At 34.8% G+C, this 24,551-nt stretch overlaps 1 pseudogene; it reads right to left on the bottom strand.

Moving 5' to 3' along the window:
* Positions 1-21,286: 21,286 nt before the first annotated feature.
* On the bottom strand, positions 21,287-21,603 carry LOC114046501 (annotated as a pseudogene).
* Between the last annotated feature and the right edge of the window lie 2,948 nt (positions 21,604-24,551).

Below are 24,551 nucleotides of genomic sequence, written 5' to 3'. Positions count from 1 at the left end.
AAAAAAAAACACTTTGTACTCTTTAGATAACTCAATCAGACTTAGGTCATTCTGAGTTTTAACACTCCTGACACAATTTTTAGATAAGCATTTATTCCACCTCACACCTATCAGATTGGCTGATATGACAGAAAAGAAAAATGACAAATGCTAGAAGGGATGAAGAAAAATCAGGACATTAATGCATTGTTGATAGGGTTAGGAACTAGTCCAACCATTCTGGAGAATGATTTGGAACCATGACCAAAGAGCTATAAAACTGTGCATAGCCTTTGGCCCAGCAATACCAAAACCATGTCTATATAACCAAAGATACCAAAGAAAAGGGAAAAGGACTTATTTGTACAAAAATATTTATAGCAACTCTTTTTGTGGTGGCAAAGAACTGGAAATCAAGAGAATGCCCATCAACTGAGGAATGGCTGAAAAAAAGTTGTTGTATATGATTGTGATGAGAAACTATTGTGGCATAAGAAATGACAAGTGGGTTGGTTTCAGTATTTTATTATTTTATATTTATAATGTAAAATTATTTCTTATCAATTTATATTTCATATTTATAATATGTTATTTTTATCAATTGTGTTATTAAAATAATTTAATATCATTAATTGTTGAAATAATATAATACTAACATTCATATGGGGATTTTGAGCATAGAAATTTCATATTCTGAAACACAAATTGACATAGAAAGAATTACTGACAACCAAGAGAGCTTTGATAATTACATGTTGAATTTATAATATATTTTTAAAAGAAAAACAATATGAAAAAGAGACTCTCAGTTTCATTGCCAATTAGCTCTTTTCTATTCTACAAAGTATTTGGAATATTCATTTTTTTGTTTGTTCAGAACTTAAAAATTGGAAAAATGAAGTGTTAGTATGAAGTATTAATGATTAAATTGTATACATTGATATGCATATTTACATATCAATGTATATAAAAATCAGGTACAATTATGACATAATTTAAAAGATTTTTGAAATTGTTGTGCTTAAACTTATAAATATGAATTAATTGGATCTATAAGATAGAAAACTCACATAATTCTAATTGCAATTGCTCAAAACGTCTTTAGAATCACTTTCAAAAACTGGCACATTCTTTTGCATGTTTTCAATGATGTCAAATTTTTGAAGGTATGTGTAATGGCTTATATTTTTATTGGAATTTCTGAAAACACTAAAAGTTATACAGAGCCAAATCTGGTGAATAAATTAAGCGATCAAGTTAAGTAACCATTTGGGATTAAAGCAAAAGCAAGAATAATATGTGATTATAAAATAGAGATTACTTTCCTAATGTAGTTTGTATACTGGTAATTAAGGCATTCTCAAAGAGGGGCACTGAAAACATTTTCACGTGGACAACATTATTAGAACAAATATATAACCTCCTAAAACTATTTGGGAGGCAACATAACATTTTAATGTACAAGTTCTGATACACTTGTTTAGAAAATGCAGCCTCATTAGTTTTTTGTCATATCACATATTTTTAAAAGTTGTGGGGGAGTAAGAGAAGCAGTAGAGGAAGAAAAAGAGGTCCATATCTATGATTTCATCAGTATAAAGAACTCTTGATGTGGTAATTCACATCACCAGTGTAGATGGGCCACTCCTTTGCAACTTCTGATTTAAAGAGTTCCTTTGGACCAATAAAAGATTAAGTAACTTACTCATGTTTACACAGCCAATGTAGGTTAGGACTAAATGGACATCTTCCTTACTCTAAGGCCAGATCTCTATCCAATAAGTTTTGCTTACTGATAGTAATAATTCACATTTCTGTAAAACTTTGAGGTTTATAAAGCACTTCCCTCACTGAGTAGCAAAAGTATTATTTGATGATAGGACCAAACCTTAATAAAAGTCCAACTCTGATATTTTATCATAACCTAAAGGTGACCCTGAGTTCTCAAGGGTAATTCTAATGAAACACAAATTTTAGCATATTCTACAGAGTTGGAAAGGTTTCAGACTGCCTGCTGGCTAAGAACCAGCCTAGTTAAGCATGGAAAGACTCATTACCAGTAAACTAGGCAACCCAACCATGGTAACCCAAGGAACAAAGAAAAAAATGTCCCTTCATTCAATGTAATTCCCTTCATTTTCCATGGTCATAGCCATGGAGTGGTAGAATAGAGGAAAGAACATCTTAAGAATAGTATGGTTATTAGACAATCTACAAATATGTTTAACTATTGGTACTTTAAATGTGAGCTAATGGTTTTCAATAAGCTCCTTGCCACAAAAAACAACAACAACAACAACAACAACAACAACAACTCATCTTTGTAACCAATATTCTTCCAAGAATCATATGTTGCTGCCAGTGGCAAAACATCACAATCTCAGAAAAATCAAGAAAAGGGCTATGGAATCATAGTCAAGTCACTTAATTTTCCTGAGTTTCAATTTCCTCATGAGAGCAATATCTAACCAAACCAATCATGAGGTGTTTATTACATGCTGGGCTCTGTGTTAAGCACTGGGCTTACAAAGAAAGGCCAAAACAGTCATTGCTTTCTAGGTGCTCACATTCTAATGGAGGAGACAACATACCAATAAAATAAGATTCATACAAGTCAATGTAGCTTGAGAGAGAAGAGCTTTAGCATCTTAAGAGCCTTGGAAGGGTCTATGTCAGAAGATGGCTTTTGGTCTGGACCTTAAAGGAAAGTAGGAATTCTAAGACCCAAGGAGGAAGGAGAGCATTTCAGGCATGGGGCAGCCAACACAAAGATGAGAGACAGAGTGTTGTATATAAGTGACAGATTAGTGTTGCTGGATTATGGAGAGTTCATGAAGGGGAATAAAGGCTAAGAATACTGGAAAGGAGCAAGGGACCAGGTTGCAAAGAGTTTTAATTGACAAACAAGGACCTTATATTTGATCCTAGACATAATAGGAAGCCCCTAGAGTTTATTGATTGGGGTGGGGCTTGAATGGGCTTTAGGGAAAATCACCTAGACAACTGTGTACAGGGCGGATTGGAGTAGGGACTAGGGACAAGGAAGGGAAATCAATTAGAAGGCCATTGCAATATAGTCTAGGTGAGTGTGATGAGAGTGTGTGAGTAAAGTGATTTACAAACCTTAAAATAAAATGTTATTAACAAAAGTAGGCTGTAATGTGTTACCAACAATGACTTTTGTGGAAGAAGTGACCAAAAAAAGACATCATCAAGGAAATGTATGATGATAAAATGTAGTGGGCAAGACTAAGGGATACCAGATGGATAGATCTGTGCTAACCCAGTCTCCAGAAAATTTTATGAAACCTAGAGGAAAAACTCCAATGCAGCAAGTTGATGTTTTAGGGAGGATTTATAAGAGGACATAGACAAGGGCTAAACAAGATACAAAGATAGGGAATCAAAGTATCAAGGGTGTTGAGATTCAGAGATTGAGTGGTCTCACCCAACTAAATAGCAAAACCAGGAGGATTAGGACCAAGACCCTCTGACTCCAAAGACAAGTGTTATTTTCACTATACCATGTTGTCTCACCTATGCTTCATATTTAGTAAAGTATCTGTCTTAGGTAATAATCCCTGCCCCCCCAAAAAGACAATTAAAATTGATAATATTTAACTTTTTTGCCACCAAAGAACTAGAATTGGCCTAAATTGATAGTGATGTTTTTCTATTGACACTAGCCTCTACTTCCCCAACTTCCATGAAATCTCCAGTCTTCAGTTCATATGGCAAACATTTTGCTTCAGATGCTTATGTCCTTGGCTTCATATCTTTGCAAAAACAAACAAGCAAGCAAAAATGAGTATAAACAAATATGACCACTCTCTCCTCCAACCATCAGCCAGGAACATTTTCACACTCTAAGAGAACAATGGATTCTTTTTCTTTCCCTTTTTCTCCCCCTCTGCTGCTACGTTACATTTATCATACTTTCTTTTCTTCATAATAGATGAATGAGCTACCTACAGTTGCTAAAATTAAAGACATTGTAGTGGTTCTGAAAAAAAAGGTTCCTCTTCTCATTTATTACAAGAACAGGATATTTTTCTTTGCCTTGCCAATTGGAAATTGGAAATAAATCTATTTGGATCATGTTGGGTAAATTTTCCTTTCATTTACCAACTAGTATTTATTTTGGAATTTTAAAAAATGTCCATCAAACATTTAAAAACTCCAACTAACAATAAAGTAATGGACCTAAAGCATCATGTATAACTTAATATTTTCACAAGGTATTCTCCACACACACACTTCTTAACAGTAGCTAGCAAATTATGGGGCAGCTCTTTGTCTCTTTTACACAAAATATAGAAAATAAAGAGTGCCTTGTTTTATCAGAGAATTTGGCTGCTGAGGAGCTTTTCGTATAACTTTTGAGCCCTAGACTCAAGCACTTTGATGTGTTTTGATGAGTATTTTCTTCCAAATCAGGGAGGGGAACAGAGGGAGGGCTTTTTCTACTTCAAGTTCCTTAGGGCATGTTTATGCCATTCCAAACTTCAAAGGAGAAGAAATGGTATCATATTCAAATTCAGAAAAACAAAACTTTATAGCTTTTAACATGACTATATGTCAACTGCATTATATATAAATTATGACTTGAGCAGGAAATAAACTTCTGAAAAATCAGTGACACAATTATGAATCTAGGAAATATTTGAATAAAAAAGAAATGCAAATATAAAATCTTCAGTATTTCTCCATGTTCTTTTTAGTACTTTTAAAATTGTATATTTAAGATCACTACATTTAATTATTATGTGAGTTGATCTATAATACTGAAAGCATTGACCATATACCATCAAAGTGGTTTTCAGTCAAAGTAGAGTGTGATTATTACCTCCACTGGGGAATGGGCATTTCCCCCAGTGTAGCTGGCTTGCTTATTGCATACTTTCAGTAAGGAGGGCTTGGCTAGAGTAGAAGGAGGGAGCATTAGCAGCTCAGTGACTGCATTTAAATACTCTTCCAATTTGCTGAGTGTCATGGACACTTGCCCAACCAGCTTTGCGAAAGGATAAAATGCATAATGCTTTAAAAGACAAAGTGTAAATGTAAGGCATCAACATAATTTTGGACTTGCTTCAGAAGAACAAAAAAATTATTCTAAAATGAGAATCAAATGGATATATACATATATATACATACATGTATATATACATACACATACATATATACACACATACATATGTATGTATCTATAGAGAGATGTCTCTCTCTCTATATATGTATGTATCCATATAGATGCAGATGTAGATAGATATATGTATATATTTTTTGAAAAGCATTACATAAAAGTAAATGACAAGTTTTGATGTCAGGACAGATGGAAGCAATTGATATCTCTGTTTTTGAATTTCTTTGTGTTTATGTATCTATCTTCTTTTCAGCAACAACTTATGTGAAAAATAAGCCTTAAAATGCAATCATAGAAGGATTTTTTTCCCCCTCATACCCTTAACTGGTCACCATAATAGCTGCAGAGTTGCTGCTCTGTTCCCCCTGGTGTTCCCAATGTGAATAGCAGTGAAGTGTTTAATCACAGAAAAAAGAAAAAAAAAGTACAGCAAAGGAGCATTGGACAAAATATTTATAACTCGGAGGTATAAACAGAGGGAGCTTCTGAATATCCTTTTAAATCTGGAAAGTATGAATATTCATGTAACATTTATAAATATATATATGTGTGTGTGTATGTATGTATGTGAGTATATGTGTGTGTGTATATATACATATATATATATATACATATATACATATATATATATATGCATGTATATAGATGAATGGCCTAAGTCATTAATCAATAAATCTCATAGATGGCTCTTAAAAGTTGGGAACAATACAATCCTGGAGCTACAGAATGCCAGCAGATGTCACACTGGAACTATGCCACAGATCTTGCAACACACACACGTGCACACACATACACACACACACACACAAGAGCACATATTACCAAATGCTACAGCTGGAAAGAAGAATTAGAAAAATCACCAGTTGTACACATAGAGAACTTACTTAAATATTTATATTTGTAAATATTTTTGTAAGCAGAAGTACAATTAATACACTAGATAATGTTACCTCCATGCTGTGGGTATTTCACATTAGATTTTTATCCAGAGCTTTCTTCCTTCCTTTCTTTCTTCCTTCCTTTCTTCCTTCAGCATTTCAGAAATATTTTAAATTTGGAAGTTTACTATTTTTCTCCAATAGACCATGAATGTGATAAAACATATGCTCTAGTTAATGGCAGAAATGGAAAGATCTTAAAAGGAATGATGAAAACTTTAATATGCACTGTGCTGTAAAGATTGTCACTAACGGGAGTCAACAGGGGCTTGAGAAATCCTTCATTAAATGATCAAGAAATCCCCTTCTCCATAACCAAAAGTAAGTATGGGGGCAGGAAAATAAGCAATGTATATCTGTAATATAATATTTTTAATATCTTGAAAAAGAAAGCTGGGATTTAAAATGTCTGTGGACATTCTGCTTTTAAACTATATTAGTGAAGAACATTTATAGCCTGCTTAGGAAATTCATGTTTCCTTTTTCTTCCTCAAGACAAAAGTTTATTGAGCTACTCTGCATATCATGTTTCTTTGTTCTTGAAAGGTTCAATGAGTGACATTTAGCCTTTGTGGTGTTGAAAACTGCATACCATGTTTATAATGGTGTCAGCGGCACATGCTTGAGTCCATGTTGCAGATTACAAAAAATACAAGGAGCTCAGAGACAGACAGATTAAGTGATAAATAAAATAAAGAATACCTTTTGTCATCATCATCATTATCATTCTGAGTAGGATATATTTTAATGAACTTGAAGGGATATCAAAATTGGAACTATTGGAACACCATTAAAATGAAAGCCTATTAATATAATAATGAGCTAAGAATTCTTAATTTTTTGGGAATTTTATTTGTTTGTTTATATGAAATAAATGTTCAACCTATACTATATATGTAATTATTATTTTGGAGTCAGGGAAATAGATATACAAAATAGTTTATTTTGATCTTTACAAAGTAATGCTTCTACTAAACTTCTGATATAATTGAGTTTATGTTAAATATGCTATTTAATTGATTTTTACTTTTTTCTGAAGATGTATTACTGGTAGTCCTCAAGAGTTTTATCAATTAATTCTTTAATAAAAGATATATCTCAATCAGTAGTACGTGCATCATCCATGGGATCTGTAAAATGATAGAGTAGGTTTTAAAGTTTTTATAGATAGAAAACTAATAGGCATTGCACCTAAAATCAGGAGATCTGAGTTGAAATCTGTATTTCACTTTCACAAACTGTCTCTTAGACACTAGCTTCTGTTCCCTCATCTATTAAGTGAGAACAATAAAACTTATACTACCTACCTAAGATTGGGAGAGGGGTGAAGGAATGCTTTCTAAATATTAAAAAGTATTAAAATGTGTTATAATAATTAATAAACACCTGAAAAACACAGTGAGTTACTTTGTGAATTACCATATTAGCTTTACAATTTACCACATTTTATTTTTATCTCTATGAGAAGATAAAAATGAGTAGCTTGAGGCTGATAGTCCTGATACGCCCAGTGTTAAAGTTCAGGAACTAAACCAGACATTGTTTAACTCAAGTGTCACGCTATCTCCCCAGAGCCATGACAGCATTTGTCCTTTAACTATGGCAATCTTAGCTATTTTTCAATACCTAATAGAAATGCTAAACTTTTTTCTCATCCACTACTATTGAATATATTATTTTCTTTCTCTGGATTCCTGTGGCACTTTGTCCTGCCCTTACAGCAATTATTTTTTTGCTTTGCCATATGTATCTCAGTATTTTTGAATCCTGTAATTTTATATGTCTTTAACTGATCTGAATTAGAGTTCCCATCAGTAAGAAATCCCTCATTAAAAGCACATTCACATGCATATAATATATATATAAATATCTAAAAACTTCAAATTTCTTTTAAATATAATTTTAAATCATGTAATTACTCAAATATAAATACAACTTGAAATAGATTTTCTAAAGACTATCTTTGCTAAAATAGATTGTTAAATAGGCAAGGACTTGTGTTACATAGGAATCCTCTTTCAAAAAGAATTCAATGCATCTGTATCAGACAGGCAGTGTTAGTGTGGGCTATCTGCCAGGACATGAAAATAGCTTTGCTACATAGAGCTAAATATTATTTAGTGTTTGGATGATCCTAAATCCTTAGTCTTACCATTCCATCCCATCTTTATTCTCTTTATCTGTCTTTCTCTACACCTCACAATTTATACATACCTTATATGCCATCTCAGTAAATGTCTTTGCTCTGATTATTTCTACCAGCTAACTAATAAACTCATGGCCAGGATCTTATAAAGTATAATTTTAGGACCGCAGACCTACTGGGTACCTTGTACCAGAGGTAGTAGCTGCCTCCTGGGGATCCATCCCCTGAATGTGAGTATGAGCTGGGGTGGTAATCCCTGGAAAGAGTATTACAAAGGCGTCATTAGTCACCTTGGAGAAAGCATCTTCAGTTAAGTAGTAGGGTTAGAAGTCAGATTACAAAGTTTTAGAAGAGACTGGAAAGTGAGATAGTGGAGGCAATGAGGAAAGATAGCTTTTTCTAGGATTATACACAATACACATACCTTACTTCCTCTGTTGTCAGTGTAACATGTAAGGCTTATCAGAATTACAATAGAACTAGAGTGAGTTTTTCAATAGTTTTGTGCTTTTTTCTCTGCAAGACCCACAACTTTAATTGATAACCAGGCCAAAAAATGAAGTCTACTTGATTAGTCACTCTAATTAAGTCAGTAGATTTGTCTCCTCCTACCTACCCATCGCCACCAGTACTTCCATGACTGCTTTCATCATGAACAGGCAGGAATCAAGCAGTTGAGAATTCAAGGCAGACAGCAGCTGTGTGGAGATGATTCCTAAACCTCCAACAAAGAGTAAAGGGGTGACATCTTTCTTCTTACCTAGTAGACAACAACACATCCAGTTGAGAAGAGAGGCACATAAATACTCTCTAGTGAGATATAGACACAGAGAAGCAGTCTAAAGCACCCCCTCCATTCCTGACCCCCCCAACCCCATGAAAAGGAGAGAGTCAAGGATTAAAAGGAGAATTGCCCCTGATAGGGGCTGTCCTGCAGAATGTAGAAGACACAAGGAGTCCAGCCAAGAATGCTGCTCATCAGTGACATTGTATCCAAGGGGAAAGAGCAGAGAAAGGAAAGGACATACAAGAACCTATTAGTACTAGATAGGTAATTTGCCTTGACAACATGTGTTTCTTACAAATGTGCCCCACTACCAGTATGATTTCTAAGTTTGTGCTTGCTCTACCCACTGTGTATATTTGTAAGAGAGGGCACCTCAGGTTTATGAGAAGGAATGCTTTATAGGTACTTACTGTGACTTGCTATGCCATCTTAGTAAATGCCTTTTCTCTGATTATTTCTACCAGCTAACTAATAAACTCATTGCTAGGGGCTTATAAACTACAATTTTAGGACCACAGACCTACTGGGTACCTTGTATCAGAGGTAATAGCTGCCCTCTGGGGCCCCAGCCTCTGAATGTGAGTATGAGTTGGGGTGGTAATCCGTGGAAAGAGTGCTACAAAGGCATCATTGGTCACCTTGGAGAAAGCGTCTTCAGTTAAGTAGTAGGGTTAGAAGTCAGATTACAAAGTTTGTGAAGAGACTGGAAAGTGAGATAGTGGAGGCAATGAGGAAAGACAGCTTTTTCTAGGAGTTTGGTTGTGAAGAGGAAGAGAGTCATAGGCTAACTCAACAGGATTTTAGGGTCAAATAAAAAATAAGGAGAAAGAGAAACTTGTCCATGTTTAAAGGCAGCTGGAAAGGAGCCAGTGGATCAAGAGAAGTTGAAAATTATTTATAAAAAAGGACAATTGAAGGGGCACCCTGCCAAGAGAGGATAGTGGCATAGAGAGATTTGCATCAGTAAGGATAAAGACCAACTCATCCTCTAAGATTAAAGAGAAGCAGAAGAGGATAGAAGATCATGCTGAGGAGAATTGAAGTGTGGAATTGAAGTGGGAAACTCCCCACAAGTAGTCTCAATTTTTTTCAGTGTTATATTATACTATGCTTTGCTATGCTATGTAGAGTCCACAAATGACTAGAAAAGGATATAAAATTACTTGTGTTGGTTGGTTGGTTGGTTGGCTTTTGTCCTTCATTCTCGAAGAGAACCAAAATGGCATATGCTGGAGTCAATTTTCAGTGTGTCCGACTTGGCTGATCAGACCAATATGAGCTCAGAATGCTCTACCACAGGTTGGGCACAAATAGTCCATGCGAACACTCGGGGTAGTTTCTCTAAATATGCACATCCTTTATTTCCTTTGAGCTGTTCCAATTTGGCTTTGCTCATAGAGGACAGGACCTTCTCTGATGTGGGCATGCCATGCTGAGCAGAAATGAGAGACAACAGATAAACAATAAAAAGGAGATCAAATCGTTTAGAGCCTGAAGGGTCCTTATAGACATATTTCCCAATCATACATAACTGCATCTGGCTGCTTTTTAATTTTTTAAATTATGAAATTAATAGTCTACGTGATATCAATAGATATAAACATTTCAAAAACACAAAGAAAAACAAACAAAAAAGAAGGATTGCTTACAAAACTGTGAAACTGTTAGGTACATTTTTCCCCTTGTGATATATGATTTGATTTTTTAAATATAATTCAGGTTTAACATGGTGGTTACAATATAATACTGCCCAGCTTGTCTATGTTCCTTTCTGAACACCCTTCTGCTTTTGTCTGTTCACTGTTAAATGATTCATTAAAAAAACTTTTTTTTTCTTTCACTTTTTAGTATCACTATCACCTGCACCCAAAAAAGAGAAGAAGAAAAACCCTCCCTTTTAACAAATACTTAGTCATACAACAAAAATATACACATTGAATTATGCAAATTTCCATTTCTTTTCCTGTTAATATATATGTTTTATATATAAATATTCATTCTGCCTCATTTAAGCAATAATTTTATTGGCATGTAATAGGACTAGCAATCATTTTTTCTTCATTCACTGTGAATTTTCCTTTTCGTTTTTGATATTGGCATTTTAGTCTTCCTTTATTTTTTCCCACTCAACAGTATTTTTTCCAATTCAACATTTCAGTTCAACATTCATTTTCATAAGATTTTGGGTTCCAAATTTTTTCCCTCCATCCCTTCCCTCATGCCTCACCAAGATAGCAAGCAATCTAATATAGGTTATACATGTACAATCATGTTAAATATATTTTTCCTCTTTTTTATTAGAGTAGTTAATGTTTTATTTATCAACTCTATGGCCTTTTGTCCATTTCTTCTTGTATTTCTGAAAATTGTTCTTGTTTGTTTTTTCTTTCTTTTAAATTCATTACTTTTCTAGTTCTTCAAGTTGTATGCCCAGTTAATTGATTTGTTCTCTCTCTTATGTTGATGGAAGTGTTTACAGATATGTTTCTCCCCAAAAACTGATTTTACTATCCCAATGTGTTGTTGTATTTTCTAATTGTTGTAATTTTATTTAGAAATAATCTAATAATTATGTATTTTGTTCTTTAATTCACAAGTAATTAATATTAAATTATTTATTCTCCTTTTAAGTTTGAATCCTTTCTTCAAAGGTCCTTTGTTGATTATAACTTTTATTATATTATAGTCAGTAACTTACATCTAGTGCTTCTATTTTTTCTCTATTTGTTTATAAGGTTTTTAATGCTCTAGCACATGATCAGTTTTTTCCTAACAGTATCTTGCACAACTGGTGTATACATGTGTATGTGTGTGTATCCTTCTTAGTATCATTCATTTGGAAATTATCGGAGATCTTATATCTAACTTTTCTAAAATTATATTTATGGTGTTAAGTGCTTTCTGATTCATCTTTTTATTTGATTATTCTCTTTACAAAAAGGGACACATTAAAGTCCCCAGCAAGTATAATTTTACTATTTCCCTCAGTAATTTGATTAACTTTTTCTATAAGTCAGTGTTTCTTAACCTGGAGGTTGACAGATGAATTTTAGGGTGTCTGTAAAATTTGTATGGGAAAAAGTTACATCTTTACTTCCATATAATTGGCCTCCTTTATAACTATTTTGTTTTTATTTTGTGTATTTAGGGATATTATTCTGAGAAGGGGTTCAAAGTTTTGACCAGACTACCAGAGATATACATGACAAAAAATGTTTAAGGACCTTTGCTTAAGTGTTTAGATGATATGGTATTCAGTGCATATGTATTTAACTATTGATATTTTTTCATTGTAATATGGTACCTTTAAATGTTATAGTTTCTCTGCTTACTTTTTAAAGAAGTCAATTTTTACTGATGCTTTGACTGAAATCATTGTTGCTGCTTTTAAACAAAAAATGTCTAAAGCAAAATAAATTTTACCCCAGCCCTATACTTTAATTCTGTGTAAAACTTTATATTTCACATGCCCTTCTTTTAAACGTCATATTATTGGATCCTGTTTTCTGATCCATTTGATACCCTTTTCCATTTTATGGGTCAGTTCTTCCCATTCATGTTCACTGTTATCATTTCTAGTTAAGCATTTTTCTCCATAATAACTTTTTATGCTTTTTCCCCCTTTTACTTCTATCCCCTTCTTTCCAAAGAAGAAAGGGGCAGCAAAAAGAGAAGCAATTCAATCAACATGAATAATGCATAATTGAAGGGGTCTATTTTTATACTTCTGCCCCTCCTCTCTTCACCAAGCTCAGATCTTAATCTGTTTGCTATGTTTTCTTTCTCCCTTTTTAATATTCTCTTTATGACCAACTCTTCAAGATAAAATATGTTTTCCTTATGTTTATTTCTTTCCTGGACCTAGTCTGAATGCCTCTTCAATTTAACATGTTTCTACACCAGAATCCAAGTACATGAGCATGTTAACGCAATCCAATCCAATCCAACAAACATTTATTAGATGCCTACAGTGTGTCAGAAACTGTGCTCATGCTGAGGATTCAATGAATGAAAATAAAAACAGAACCTGCTCTACAGGAGCTTACAGTCGAAAGGGGAAGACAATACACAAAAGGAGGTGGGAAAATGAGCTGGTGGGGGGGTAGCACACAAGGGGGTATCTTGTTCTATGGAGTTGAAACCAGAAAGAGCAGCAAATGCAAAGTTGAATGAGCTGAGAGTCCGATTCCTGCTCTCTATACAGGAAAGCATTGGAAGGAGTTTGTTACTCCCCTCTCCAGAAGAGGCTGAGGGAGGTGGTCAATCAAGATTTCAGTTAGCGGCATGGTAGTAAGTTTAGCAGAGATGAGTTTATCCTGAGAGGGGCACCTTGTTCCCTGGAGTTGAAACTAGGTAGAGCATCCAATGCTAAGTGGATGCAAAGTATCCAGTTCAGATGAATGAGTTCATGAGGTTTCCACTCCACCACTTCATCCATGTTTATATACTTTTCCTGTAAATGCCACTTATATGAAATATCAAGTTCTTTCCCCTTCTTCCTCGTTTCTTCCATAATGCATTCATTTCCCCTCCCTTCATTTCCTACCTTAAAATCAACAAAACAGAAACACACACACAATCTCACAAACACATGATGTATTTGTCTTTTTCCAGTTTCTCTGTGATCCTTGAAATCAGTAATACAGTAATACAGATTCTGAAGAGACCTTTGTTTCTTCTCCTTCTATTATGATGGAAACAAACTCAAATAGAAATGGAGGAGGAAAGGATTTTTGCCTCAGTCATCTGGTGATCTGCTGCAGATTCTGTATTCTACTCAGGCTTTTTCTTTTTCTTCTTGCATGGACTTCATTCAGGAGTCCTGTGCTGTGGCCCTGAAAGTTATCAATGGACTTTTAGAGAACATGTTCTCCTCAGGCTTCCTCTGGCCTTGGCACCCAAGTACTTAGTAGGCCCGTCTTGCTGCTGTGTCTCTTAGATCCCCCAAAAAATTCCTGGTCGGGTTTTCTGTCCTTGCAAATTTACTATGAGAGCTAGTTTAGTCCTTGCTGCAATTCTATCAGGATAATTATTAGAGTTTGACCTGGCTTGCAAAAAACCCCATTTGGAGTGCTGACTAATTTTAGGGCCATTTGCAAGAGCTCTCTCTCGCTTTCCTAGGATGGTTCCTAAACCCGCCTCTGCTTAATTTCACATTTGCCTGAGCTTATACTGACATTCCTTTTAGGATCCCTCTATGCAACTCTGCTAGTTTCTAGCTATCTGTTTGTTCCATTCTGAACCAGATGGAGGAGCTTACTTCTGCATCTTTTCTATTTTCTTTATCATTAGTGTTTCTGGGGGCCCTTTCCAGATATCACTGGTTTACGTGGGAGGGCTGGGCTTCTCTATAACCTTTATCACTGTCATCTTCATTAGAAATACCAATCCACTCTTTTTCTAGCTGAGGAAACTGAGTTTCAGAGAAGTAAAGTGATTTGCCTTTGATCACATGGTAATAAATGCCGGTGTCCAGAAAGGAACTTAGGCCCTCTGATTCTGAATCTAGCATCCTTCCCACAATACCACATTGCCTGTAAGGCCTAACAGCCATCAAGATATATCTAAAAGAAATTGACCTTTCATTGTCCCTGCTATTTCTCTTGATTTGGATTTATTTAACTTTCTTGGGAATTTTTGTTAGAAGAACAACAAGGATTTAGAACTAGAATTAATTTTAGAAATTGTCTAATCCAACATCTTCATCTTATAAATGAGAAATAGACTCCCAGCAATGGGAAATGACTTGTCTAAAATCACATAGATAAGTGGGTAGCAAAGCCATTATTTGAACCCAGGTCCTACTTTTAGTGATAGAATATGTGAAAAAAGAGGGGAAAAGGGAAGTATTGGCAAAAGCGGGGTACCAACGCAAATTCTATGCCTACAATGGAATTTAGGAAGGCCAGACGATTTCTTAAAGAAACTTTTAGAGGTATTTTGGATAGGGTAGTATTGATCCTTTTAGTCTCACAAATAAGGTGGAAACTGCAGAAGAGGGGAGAAAAATATACGAATTGCATTACTAATTTAAACATCCAGAACAGTAGGATAAATAATTTTACATATCACTGGTTCCTTCTTGGTCCTTTCTTTTCTTAAAAAAAATAAAATAAAATAAATGCAAGACCAACACTCTTAATGTTGACTTCTAAGCAGTGGACTGAGACCACTCAGTATTTTTACAAAGGCCAGCAGTTAAGAAAGAGCCTGGATATGAAACAATGATCACAAAGTGAAAGGGTTTTTCTCCCATGACCTCTGAAAGAAGAGGGTCACCATTCAAGAAAGAAGAAGCTATAGCTGTGCCTTGACCCTTTTACCATGATTTGTCATGAGGGGGACAACGATCCTCATATCCTATAAGTTTATTCAATGGAGACTGGTCCAGAGAAAAATGATGTTTTAGTGACTTGAGGGTGGATTGACTATGGCTCTCAGTAGTGTGTCAGTTGTAGATGTTATGTATCTTAGGGGTGGTGTATTACTTTCACTAATGGCAGAGGTGCCTTTATGCATTTCTCCAGGCCAAGATTACATTGTCTCTACATAAACATTATCTGTCCTTGGCTAATTAAAGTAGCATTTTCTTTCAAAACTTGTTATTTTTTTGTAGTCTCTGGGCTACTATTTGGTTTTTGTTTTCTTTCCTAATATCTCTTTAATTTGGTAAAACCTTCCTCCCATAGTACCTCAACCACAGTAATGATTTTAGTTTGCTTCTTCTGAGAGACGTTATGTTGTTTCTAATTGAGCTTTCACCCAGTCATAGTTTATTTACTTTCTTTAGTATAGCTATACTTGATATCATTCAGATTTTCATAACCTTTCTAACAAAATTGATTTGTATAATTACTACCAGTATTATGATTTCACTTTTCTTAGAATCAAAGAAAAAGAGAACATTAGAGTTGGAAAAGGCCCTAGATATGACCTAATCTAATCTTCTCACTTTTTAGATGAGGAAGCATAAAGAAAACAAAGTGACTTATCTAATCCCACAGTGGCATAGTTGGCACTAGAATCCAGCATGATGTCATTTGTGTCATTTTTTTGTAAACAAGTCATCAGATAACTAGCATTATTAATCATTTACTATGTGCCAGGCATTGTGCTAAGTGACTTTAGCAATGATGCCATTACTAGTATTCTAGAGTATAATTATGACTATCCTTTCACCATCATCTTTATGTCACAGACAACTTCTATTTTTCAGATATTGTGGGTTCCATTTATCAAAGACACATAATATAACCAGAAGACTATTGTTTTTAAAATTACAGACATTTATGTGAGCAACAACTTTGGGACACTGAAAGCTCTTCACAAACCTGAATATTATTAAAAATGGAAAAGAACCTGATCAGATATCTTTCATTGCTGTGACTAGTGGGGAGTTTAAACAGAAATGATCATAAAATACAAAAGAATTAATTTTGATGACATGAATTTGAATAAAAAAGATTTCATGTGAACAAAATTAATGCAACTAGGATAAATGAATCAGTCAGTGAACGAGCATTTGCTAAATACTTTTTATTTGCTGGATACCCTGCTAAGCACAAGGGACACAAAGAAAGACAAAAGCAGGTCTTGTCCTCAAGGAGTTCATATTCTAACAATATGTAAATTTACAAGAGTCAATGAGCCAATAGTAAAAACCATGAATTCTAATATCAATACATAAATACCATAAGTTCTGGAGACAAACATGAAGAACTAGAGACCTGATGAACCAAATCAAACATGACTTTATAGATATCATTGAAATTTAGTGGAAAGGAGGACATGACTAGAATATGACTCTGGATTCAAAATTCAGGTTCAGATTTTCAAATGAAACTTTCAATTCAATTCAAAATTCAAATTCAATTCAAACTCAAAAGAAATTGGATATATAAAAGGGAAATGGGGTAGCATTGCATTAAAAAAACTATTCATATGAAGGAGTACAGGAATCAGAGAGGGAAGCATGTTGGAAAGCATTTGGGAGAAGATCACTGGAAGTAAAAACAGAAACAATTAAGTCATCAGAGTATAGGATAAGCAATTTGAACAGAGGGAGGAAAGTCTAAGAATTTGAGAATGTAGCACTGAGGCATGATGGTAGAAAAGGAAGACCTCACAAGTACCCAATGGGGGAATCATGATGTAATAAGCCACGCCTCTCCAGGTTGGTCTGATATCTCAAGTTTGTGCCTGGAATGGAATGAAACACTTAGAGAACTATTAGCAGTTAACAAAAGGAAGTTTATTAGCCATAGCAGGGGAAAGAAATTCACTGACAATTCAGCTTTAATTCAGTTGAACTGAACTTCTCACTGTTGGTCATGCTGCTGGCCTGGCAGTCAGAAGCTTGAGAAGAGACCCTGACTTTTCCTACCCTTATTTCTCTTTGTGCGACCTGGAAACTACATTAATTGTCTGGGCCTTAGTCCCCTGAGCCACCAAAGTTTCAAGGACAGTTTTAATGCCTTCTAAGGGAAAAACAAAGCAAAATAAAATTAGTCCCAATTAGGTTGCCAAAAAAAAAAAGAAAAAAAACTGTTATTGAAGCATTTTAAAAAATACAAATAAGAACAGATTGAAAGCCAGAAGGAAACACAGAAAAGCAAAATGATTTTTAAAGTTTCAAGTTGAATTTATTTTATACTGTAATTGAAAGGAAAAAGTAAGTTTATTATATATATAATAATATATATATAATGTGTAAAGTTTATTATATACATAATAAACATTCTTTTTCTGTTATACTTTACGCATGAAAATGCTCATTTTAATTGGCATTTTCTAGAATTAAAAAATAATAAATAATTTTTAAAGGAAAAAAAAACAAGTTTAATATTCAGAGGGGAAGGCCTTAGAAAAAAGCCCAGCCTACACAGTAAGGTTCTGGAAAATACTGTTCCTATCACATGCAGTTAAACAGCAATTTGTCTATAGATAAAGAACCAGAGGCTTCAGTGGAATGCGAAACTCACTATGAGTCATCAATGTGATATGGAAGCCCCCCAAACAAATACAATTTTACAAGAGGCATAGCTTCCATGAATAAGGAGGAAATATTCCCTCTGTACCCTGCCATGGTCAGAACATCTCTAGTATTATGTTCAATTCTATATTGCGTTTTGTTTCTGGTAATATTGTATTCAATGCATACATTTTGAGAGAGACATTCACAAGCTAGTGAGTGTCCAGAGGAGGGTGACAGGAATGGTGAAGGATGCTGAGTTCACATTGTATGGGGATTAGTTGCTGGAACTTGGAATGTATAGCTTGGAGAGGGAGATCTCAAGCAAGGTAGGGCAGGATAGGTGTCTTCAAATTTTTAAATGACTGTCATGAGGAAAAGAGATTAGATTTGTTCGTTTTGGCTGAGGGCAGGAGCAGAAATAAAGTCAAAGCTGCAAAAAAGGCAAATTTAGGGTTCATAGAATGAAAAACCCTATCCCGTCATCATTATCATCATTACAATTGTCCAACAATGGAATAGACTACCTCCATTTAAGTATTGAGTTTTCTCCTCATTAGAGGTCTTCAAGCAGGAGCTGGATGACCACTTGTTAGATGTCTTTTAGTGAGGATTCCTTTTTGGGAATGGGTTGTGTATGACTGTTCCCAACTCTGAAGTCCAGTTATTCAGTGGTTTATCCTTCTATTGTATCCTGTGCCCAACTAATTGCCTCTCTGTACTCCCTGTTCTAGATATAATTATGGACTAACTCAAAGGGCAGCCCATTCACCTGTGTGCATCAGCATGCAAAATAGGAATTTTTCACCCATCTGTTTTTTTCCCCTATGGATCTTTGAACTGACTTTATTTGAATGGCTGTTGAAGGTCAGAAGTATTGTAGCACTTGAAGTTATTAGCACAGATGAATTCCCAGACAAGAACATCTGAAAGACTTCACCATCTACAATCAATCTCTCTTTTAAATACGTTGCATCTTGAATGACAGCATTGAGCCTCTTTAGTGAGTATGTCTCCTTGTTTTATTCTTTGCACAATATTGATAATCAATGGATCATCTTTACCTGGGTATCCTAAGAAAAAATTGTACTATCTTATGATCATGGAATATGCCTTACAGGAGGACTATTTAAAGCTTATCTTTCTGTACTAAAATAATTGCTTTGAAAGGTTATCTGCAAATAATAAACATATGTAAGGGGGACTGGCCAATAGGATCCCAGTTCTTCAAGAATGTACGGTATTTTCTGGTCTTTCCCAACCCATGTGAGGAGCTGGTAACCCTGCTTCTGGGTATGTCTGATGATAGACAAATACCCTATTACATTTCAAAGCATGCACAGGTATTCAACGACTGTTTCCTGGACACTTACTGTATCATAAAACAAACAAACAAAAATGTTTTAATTTGCTACAAAGCCAGAGTTGAGGATGCATACAAAAGGTTTAGTCATTGAAGTTACATCTCACTCTCTTTTTTCCATAAGTCTTTCAAGTGAGGAGGAGGAGGAACTATTGTGGGATTCCAGATGGGGGAAAAGTAAAGGGAGATGAAATAAAAGCATTTTCAATGGCTAGATAACACTCTTTTAGGAAAGTCAGTAAGAAAAATTAATTCTGCAAGTAGGATGAAGATAAAATAAGAACTGATCAGCCAACACACATGTATTAAGCTTTTCCTTTGTGCCAAGCATTATGTTAAGTCCTGAGAATATTAAAAAAAAGACAAAAAAACAGTCCCTACTCTCATATTCTAATGGGGGAAACAACATGTGAAAAACTAGGTAAATCAAGGTATATAAAGAATAGATGGAAAGTAATCTGAGAAAAGAAGGCACTAGCAGCTATGAGGAATGGGAAAGACCTCTTGAAGAGGTTAGAATTTGAACTCAGTCTTGTAGGAAGCCAAGAAAACTCAGAGATGGAGGTGAGAGAGTTAAAGCATTCCCTAAAACGGGGAAAGTCAGTACAATCAATTATGAAAATGGAATTAGATGGAATTAGAAATGGAATTAGATAGAACTAGAGAATAACATATTCAATCTGAATCCGATTTTGTCTGAGGGTAGATTTCTACTATGGAGTCATTCAGAAGGCTCTTGGACGGCTTCACTGCTAAAACAAGACAGAGACAAGGGAGATGTAAAGAACGAAAGGAGGATATTTCTAGCTCATTTGTACTTCTGTAAATTATACCTGAGGCTGTTACCTGTCACTCAAGAATATGTGTGTGGGATCATCTGATCAAAAGATTGAGAGATCTAAAGCCTCTTAATAGTCAACCAATCTACTTCCATCACTGAAAAGATGATGAAACTGAGGCCCCATGAGGGGAGGTAATTTGTTCAAAGTCATATAGGTATTTAGTGCCTATGTGCTTCATAAATTTTGTCATACTAGTCTGTCAACAATATTCATTAAGGAGCTGCAATGTGCCAGGTACTGTCGTATGTGTTGTAGATATAGAAACAGGTAAAAGACAGTCTTTGTTCTCAAGGAGGGTGCAGTCTAGTGGTGGAGACAACTTGCAAACAACTCTGTACAAGCAAGAAATAAACAGGATGAATTTGAGATAATCATCAGAGGGGGCATCACTTAAAGAGATAATAATGATACAATAGGATACTGGACCTGTAATTTCATGGCTTTAAGGAACTCTCTGATGAAGAAACTTCCTCTCTCAATGAAGAGCAATACCTTCTTGGAGACTCATAATCTAGAAAATTGCCTGGAACACTGAAGTTAAGCCACTTGTCCAGGGTCACACAGCTATGGCCTAGAGGCAAAATTTGAACTCATGTCTTTCTGGCTTCAAGACCAGCATTTTATCCATTATACTATGCTGCCAAAGATAATTATAACTTTGCATAATGATATAATCTACGTTGTATAGCAACCCGAAACAGATAATTTTTTAAAATGTTTTTTAGTCCTCCTGGGCCCTATATGCTTCTATAAGAATGATGACAGGATGGCAGAAAAATCGATGGCAGGGTACTTAGGATCACACAGTTTTTAGAGCAGCTATAAACATTAAATCATCTGTGTATTATAAATATCAGATGCACGTCCAATGATCAATGAAGGGACATTCAACTAGAGGAACTGAATCATATCAATCCATATAATATTGCTATAAATGAAACCAGAAGAAAATAATAAAGTTGCAGCTAAATGAAATGATGACACACTTATTTTCCTTGGAAAGACAAATAAAGGAGTTGATTTTATTGTTCATACAAAGCAACAAGAAATATTCTTTCTTTTTTTTTTATTTGTCAAATCTTTATTGGGTAAGTGGGGAAGGTTGGCAGGGTCCAGCTTAATAATTCTTGGCAACAGCCTTCCTCATGGCAGCTAGGACATTGCTGAGCTCCTGTCTCTTCCTCTTGTCCCGGATGTGAGTTCCCACCCTTTTTTGGATGAATTTAAGGGCTCTTTATCCTTAGAGACCTTTAACACTTCCATGGCCCACCTCTCATAAGGGGCAAATCCACACACCTCCTGGATCATTTTTCTCACCAACTTGGTGTCTTTGGTCAAAAGCCCACAGCAGCAGCACTGTCGCAGCTTGGAAATGTTTTTGGTAACTTTGTGGCCCTTGTTGAGGTCTATGGCCATGGGCTATCGGATGGCCATGGCTGCAGCACTACTATAGGCCCAATGGCAGTGGAAGGCTGAATATTTTTTCATGGAATATTTAGGCACTTCATATATTAGTCTTCATGTTAAATATTTGCAAAAAAAAATCATTGTAATTTCTGTTCAAATATCTGCTGTAGTAGAAGAGTTAGATAAATTCTACAAATAACTCAGTGAGACCCTCCAAATTAAATCAAAATGTACTCTTGATATTAGGTGACTTCAATTCAAAAGTGGGCATAGGTGACAAATAAAAATAAATAAATGAATAAATACATAAATAAATGGTGGAAAATTAGTTCAGGAGTTAGAAGGGAGAGATACCATAGACTTACAGAATGTACAGAAGCCTCACACATATGCATCATAAATATTTTCTTCAGATAAAGAACTGAGAAGTGTTATACATGGTAAGTATCAGATGTCAAAACAAAAACTGAAACGGATTATATTTTAACAGACTATAAGTGATTCATTACAGATCTGGGAATCATTCCTGAATCATCTCTCTGTGTATGGTAAGATCACTTACTCACTTGAGCATGGATAGAAATTAATGTAAACAAACCCTTCAAACTGGCCAAGATAAGGGGAAAAAAGGATAGTGACAAATGTTGGAAGGGCTGTGGGAAAATAGGCATATTAGACATTTTTGATAGAGCTGTGAATTGATGTATCCATTTTAGAAAGCAATTTGGAATGATGTCCCAAAAATCACTAATCTGTGTATAGTCTTTGACCCAGTGATATCTCATTAGTAGGCATATACCCCAACAAAAGATCAAAGGAAGAAAAAAAGAACCCATATGTACAAAAATATTTCTAGCAGCTCTTTTCCTACTATCAGAAAGTGGAAACATAAGGGTTACCACTCAATTTGGGAATAGTTAAATAAATTTTAGTATACGAATGCAACAGAATATTATTTACCATAAGAAATAATGAAAGGGAAAGTTTCCAGAAAACCTGTATGACCTGATGCAGAATGAAGTAAGGCAAAACCAAGAGAAAATTTCATAAACTAACAACAATATAAAATAAAGCAACTTTGAAAGAATAAAAATCCTGATCAATGAAATGAATGATCATGATTCCAGAGTACCAACGATGAAGCATGCTACCTACCTCCTGACAGTAATGATAGACTCAAGATGCAAAATGAGACATGTATTTCTGATACTTACTGCAAGTGTTTTTCTTTCATTTTTAATTTGGAGAGGGAGATAGGAAGTGGAACAAAGAGAAGGATATGGGAAGGCTGGAGGAAATCACAGAGAAGTGGAAAGTTACTTAAAAAATAAAGCAAGCCCTCCATAATAAAGATTCACAATTTCATGACAAACTTCTTCTGTACTACAATATAAATGGAAATGCTCATTTTATTTGGTGTTCACTGAGGAAAAAATGGGGCAAAATTAATACAAAATCAGAAGAATAAAATGAGAAAAAATATGACATATAATTTAAAAAACTCTAACCTGAACTTTTTAAACAAGCTAAGGATGCTGAAAAAAATGAGAATGGATAAATTACTACCAATTAAAATGATTTAATGAAAATTTGGCTACTGAAATTAATTGCCATAATGAGAAGTCCAAAAGGGCATAAAATGCCTAAATTAGTAAAAACATTTGATCTCATCAAACACCGACATAAATGAGGCAAGTACAATACTAGTTTAGCATATAAACTTGTTTGCAAAGTAAAAGAAAGAAATATGATAGATTATAAATGAATAAATAAGCATTTATAAAGTATTTACTATGTGTCAGATAATGTGCTTAACACTGGACACACAAATAATAAGACAGTCCCTACGTTCAAGGAATTCACATTTTAATAGGACAGAGGTTCTTAACATGGCATCTATTGACATCTAAAATTATACTTTGATAACTGTATTTCAAAATAATTTGTTTCCTTTAAAAATCCTAGGTATCTAATTTTAGACATTTAAAATACTATTCTGAGAAGGGGTCCATAGGATCACTGGACAAGGGGTCCATAACACAAAAAAGGGTTAAGAACCCCTGTCACAGGGGAAGACAACAAGTACATAGCCAGAATTGGAAGGAGACAGAATATGCATAGCAAAGAGATAACTAAAAAATGCAGCACTAAAACTGAGACTTGTCAGGAAAAAGTGAAATAATCAACAATCAGAGCTTAGATTCACAAGGGTGCCACCTTCAATTCCAGACAGAGGTAAAGGCTGAAATTCAGATGGTGTCTCAAGAAGATACTCAGGGAGTGAGAGCAGTATTGGTTCATAAAACAGCAAGAAGCAGAGAAATGGAGAACAAGTCTACAACTAAAACATTCAGCAAGGAAGTTCCAACTAAATCATCCTAATGACATTTAAGGATAGAAATGCAAGGACAACAAACAGATGAAAGATGGAAAAAATCTGTACAAAATGCAGAGAAGAGAAAGAAGGCCAGAAAGAAGTACAGATGGACATATACTCTTTAGGCATCTAAACTCAGCATTCCCCAAACAGAATCATTATCTTTTTTTTTGAAATACTTCTCTATTCTGAACTTCCTTGTTACTGTCTAGGGCAGAGGTCAGCAAACTAGGGCCTACCAGCCAAATCTGGTCCACCACCTGTTTTCGAGTGGCCAGTGAGTTAAGAATAGATTTTACATTTTTAATGTAAAAACCATTCTTAGTTTGTGGGCTGTAGCCCATACAAGCTTAGTTTGCTGAACCTGATATAGAGTACCACCTTCTTCCCAATGACCTAGGCCCTCAATATCAGTGTCATCTTCAACTCCTTAATCTTATTCATGCCATGACTTCACATATATAATTGATATCATACTGTTTGTTATTATATATTAAATTATATGTAGATATATTACATATATGCATATATATTACATGTGTTTCACCTACATAATATAATATCTTCTCATGGGGAGGGGGAAAGGCAGGAGGGAGAG

This window comes from Vombatus ursinus, unplaced genomic scaffold (genome assembly GCF_900497805.2).
Source record: "Vombatus ursinus unplaced genomic scaffold, bare-nosed wombat genome assembly UNPS02014784.1, whole genome shotgun sequence".
NCBI lineage: Eukaryota > Metazoa > Chordata > Mammalia > Diprotodontia > Vombatidae > Vombatus > Vombatus ursinus.
This window is presented reverse-complemented; position numbering and strand designations above follow the sequence as displayed.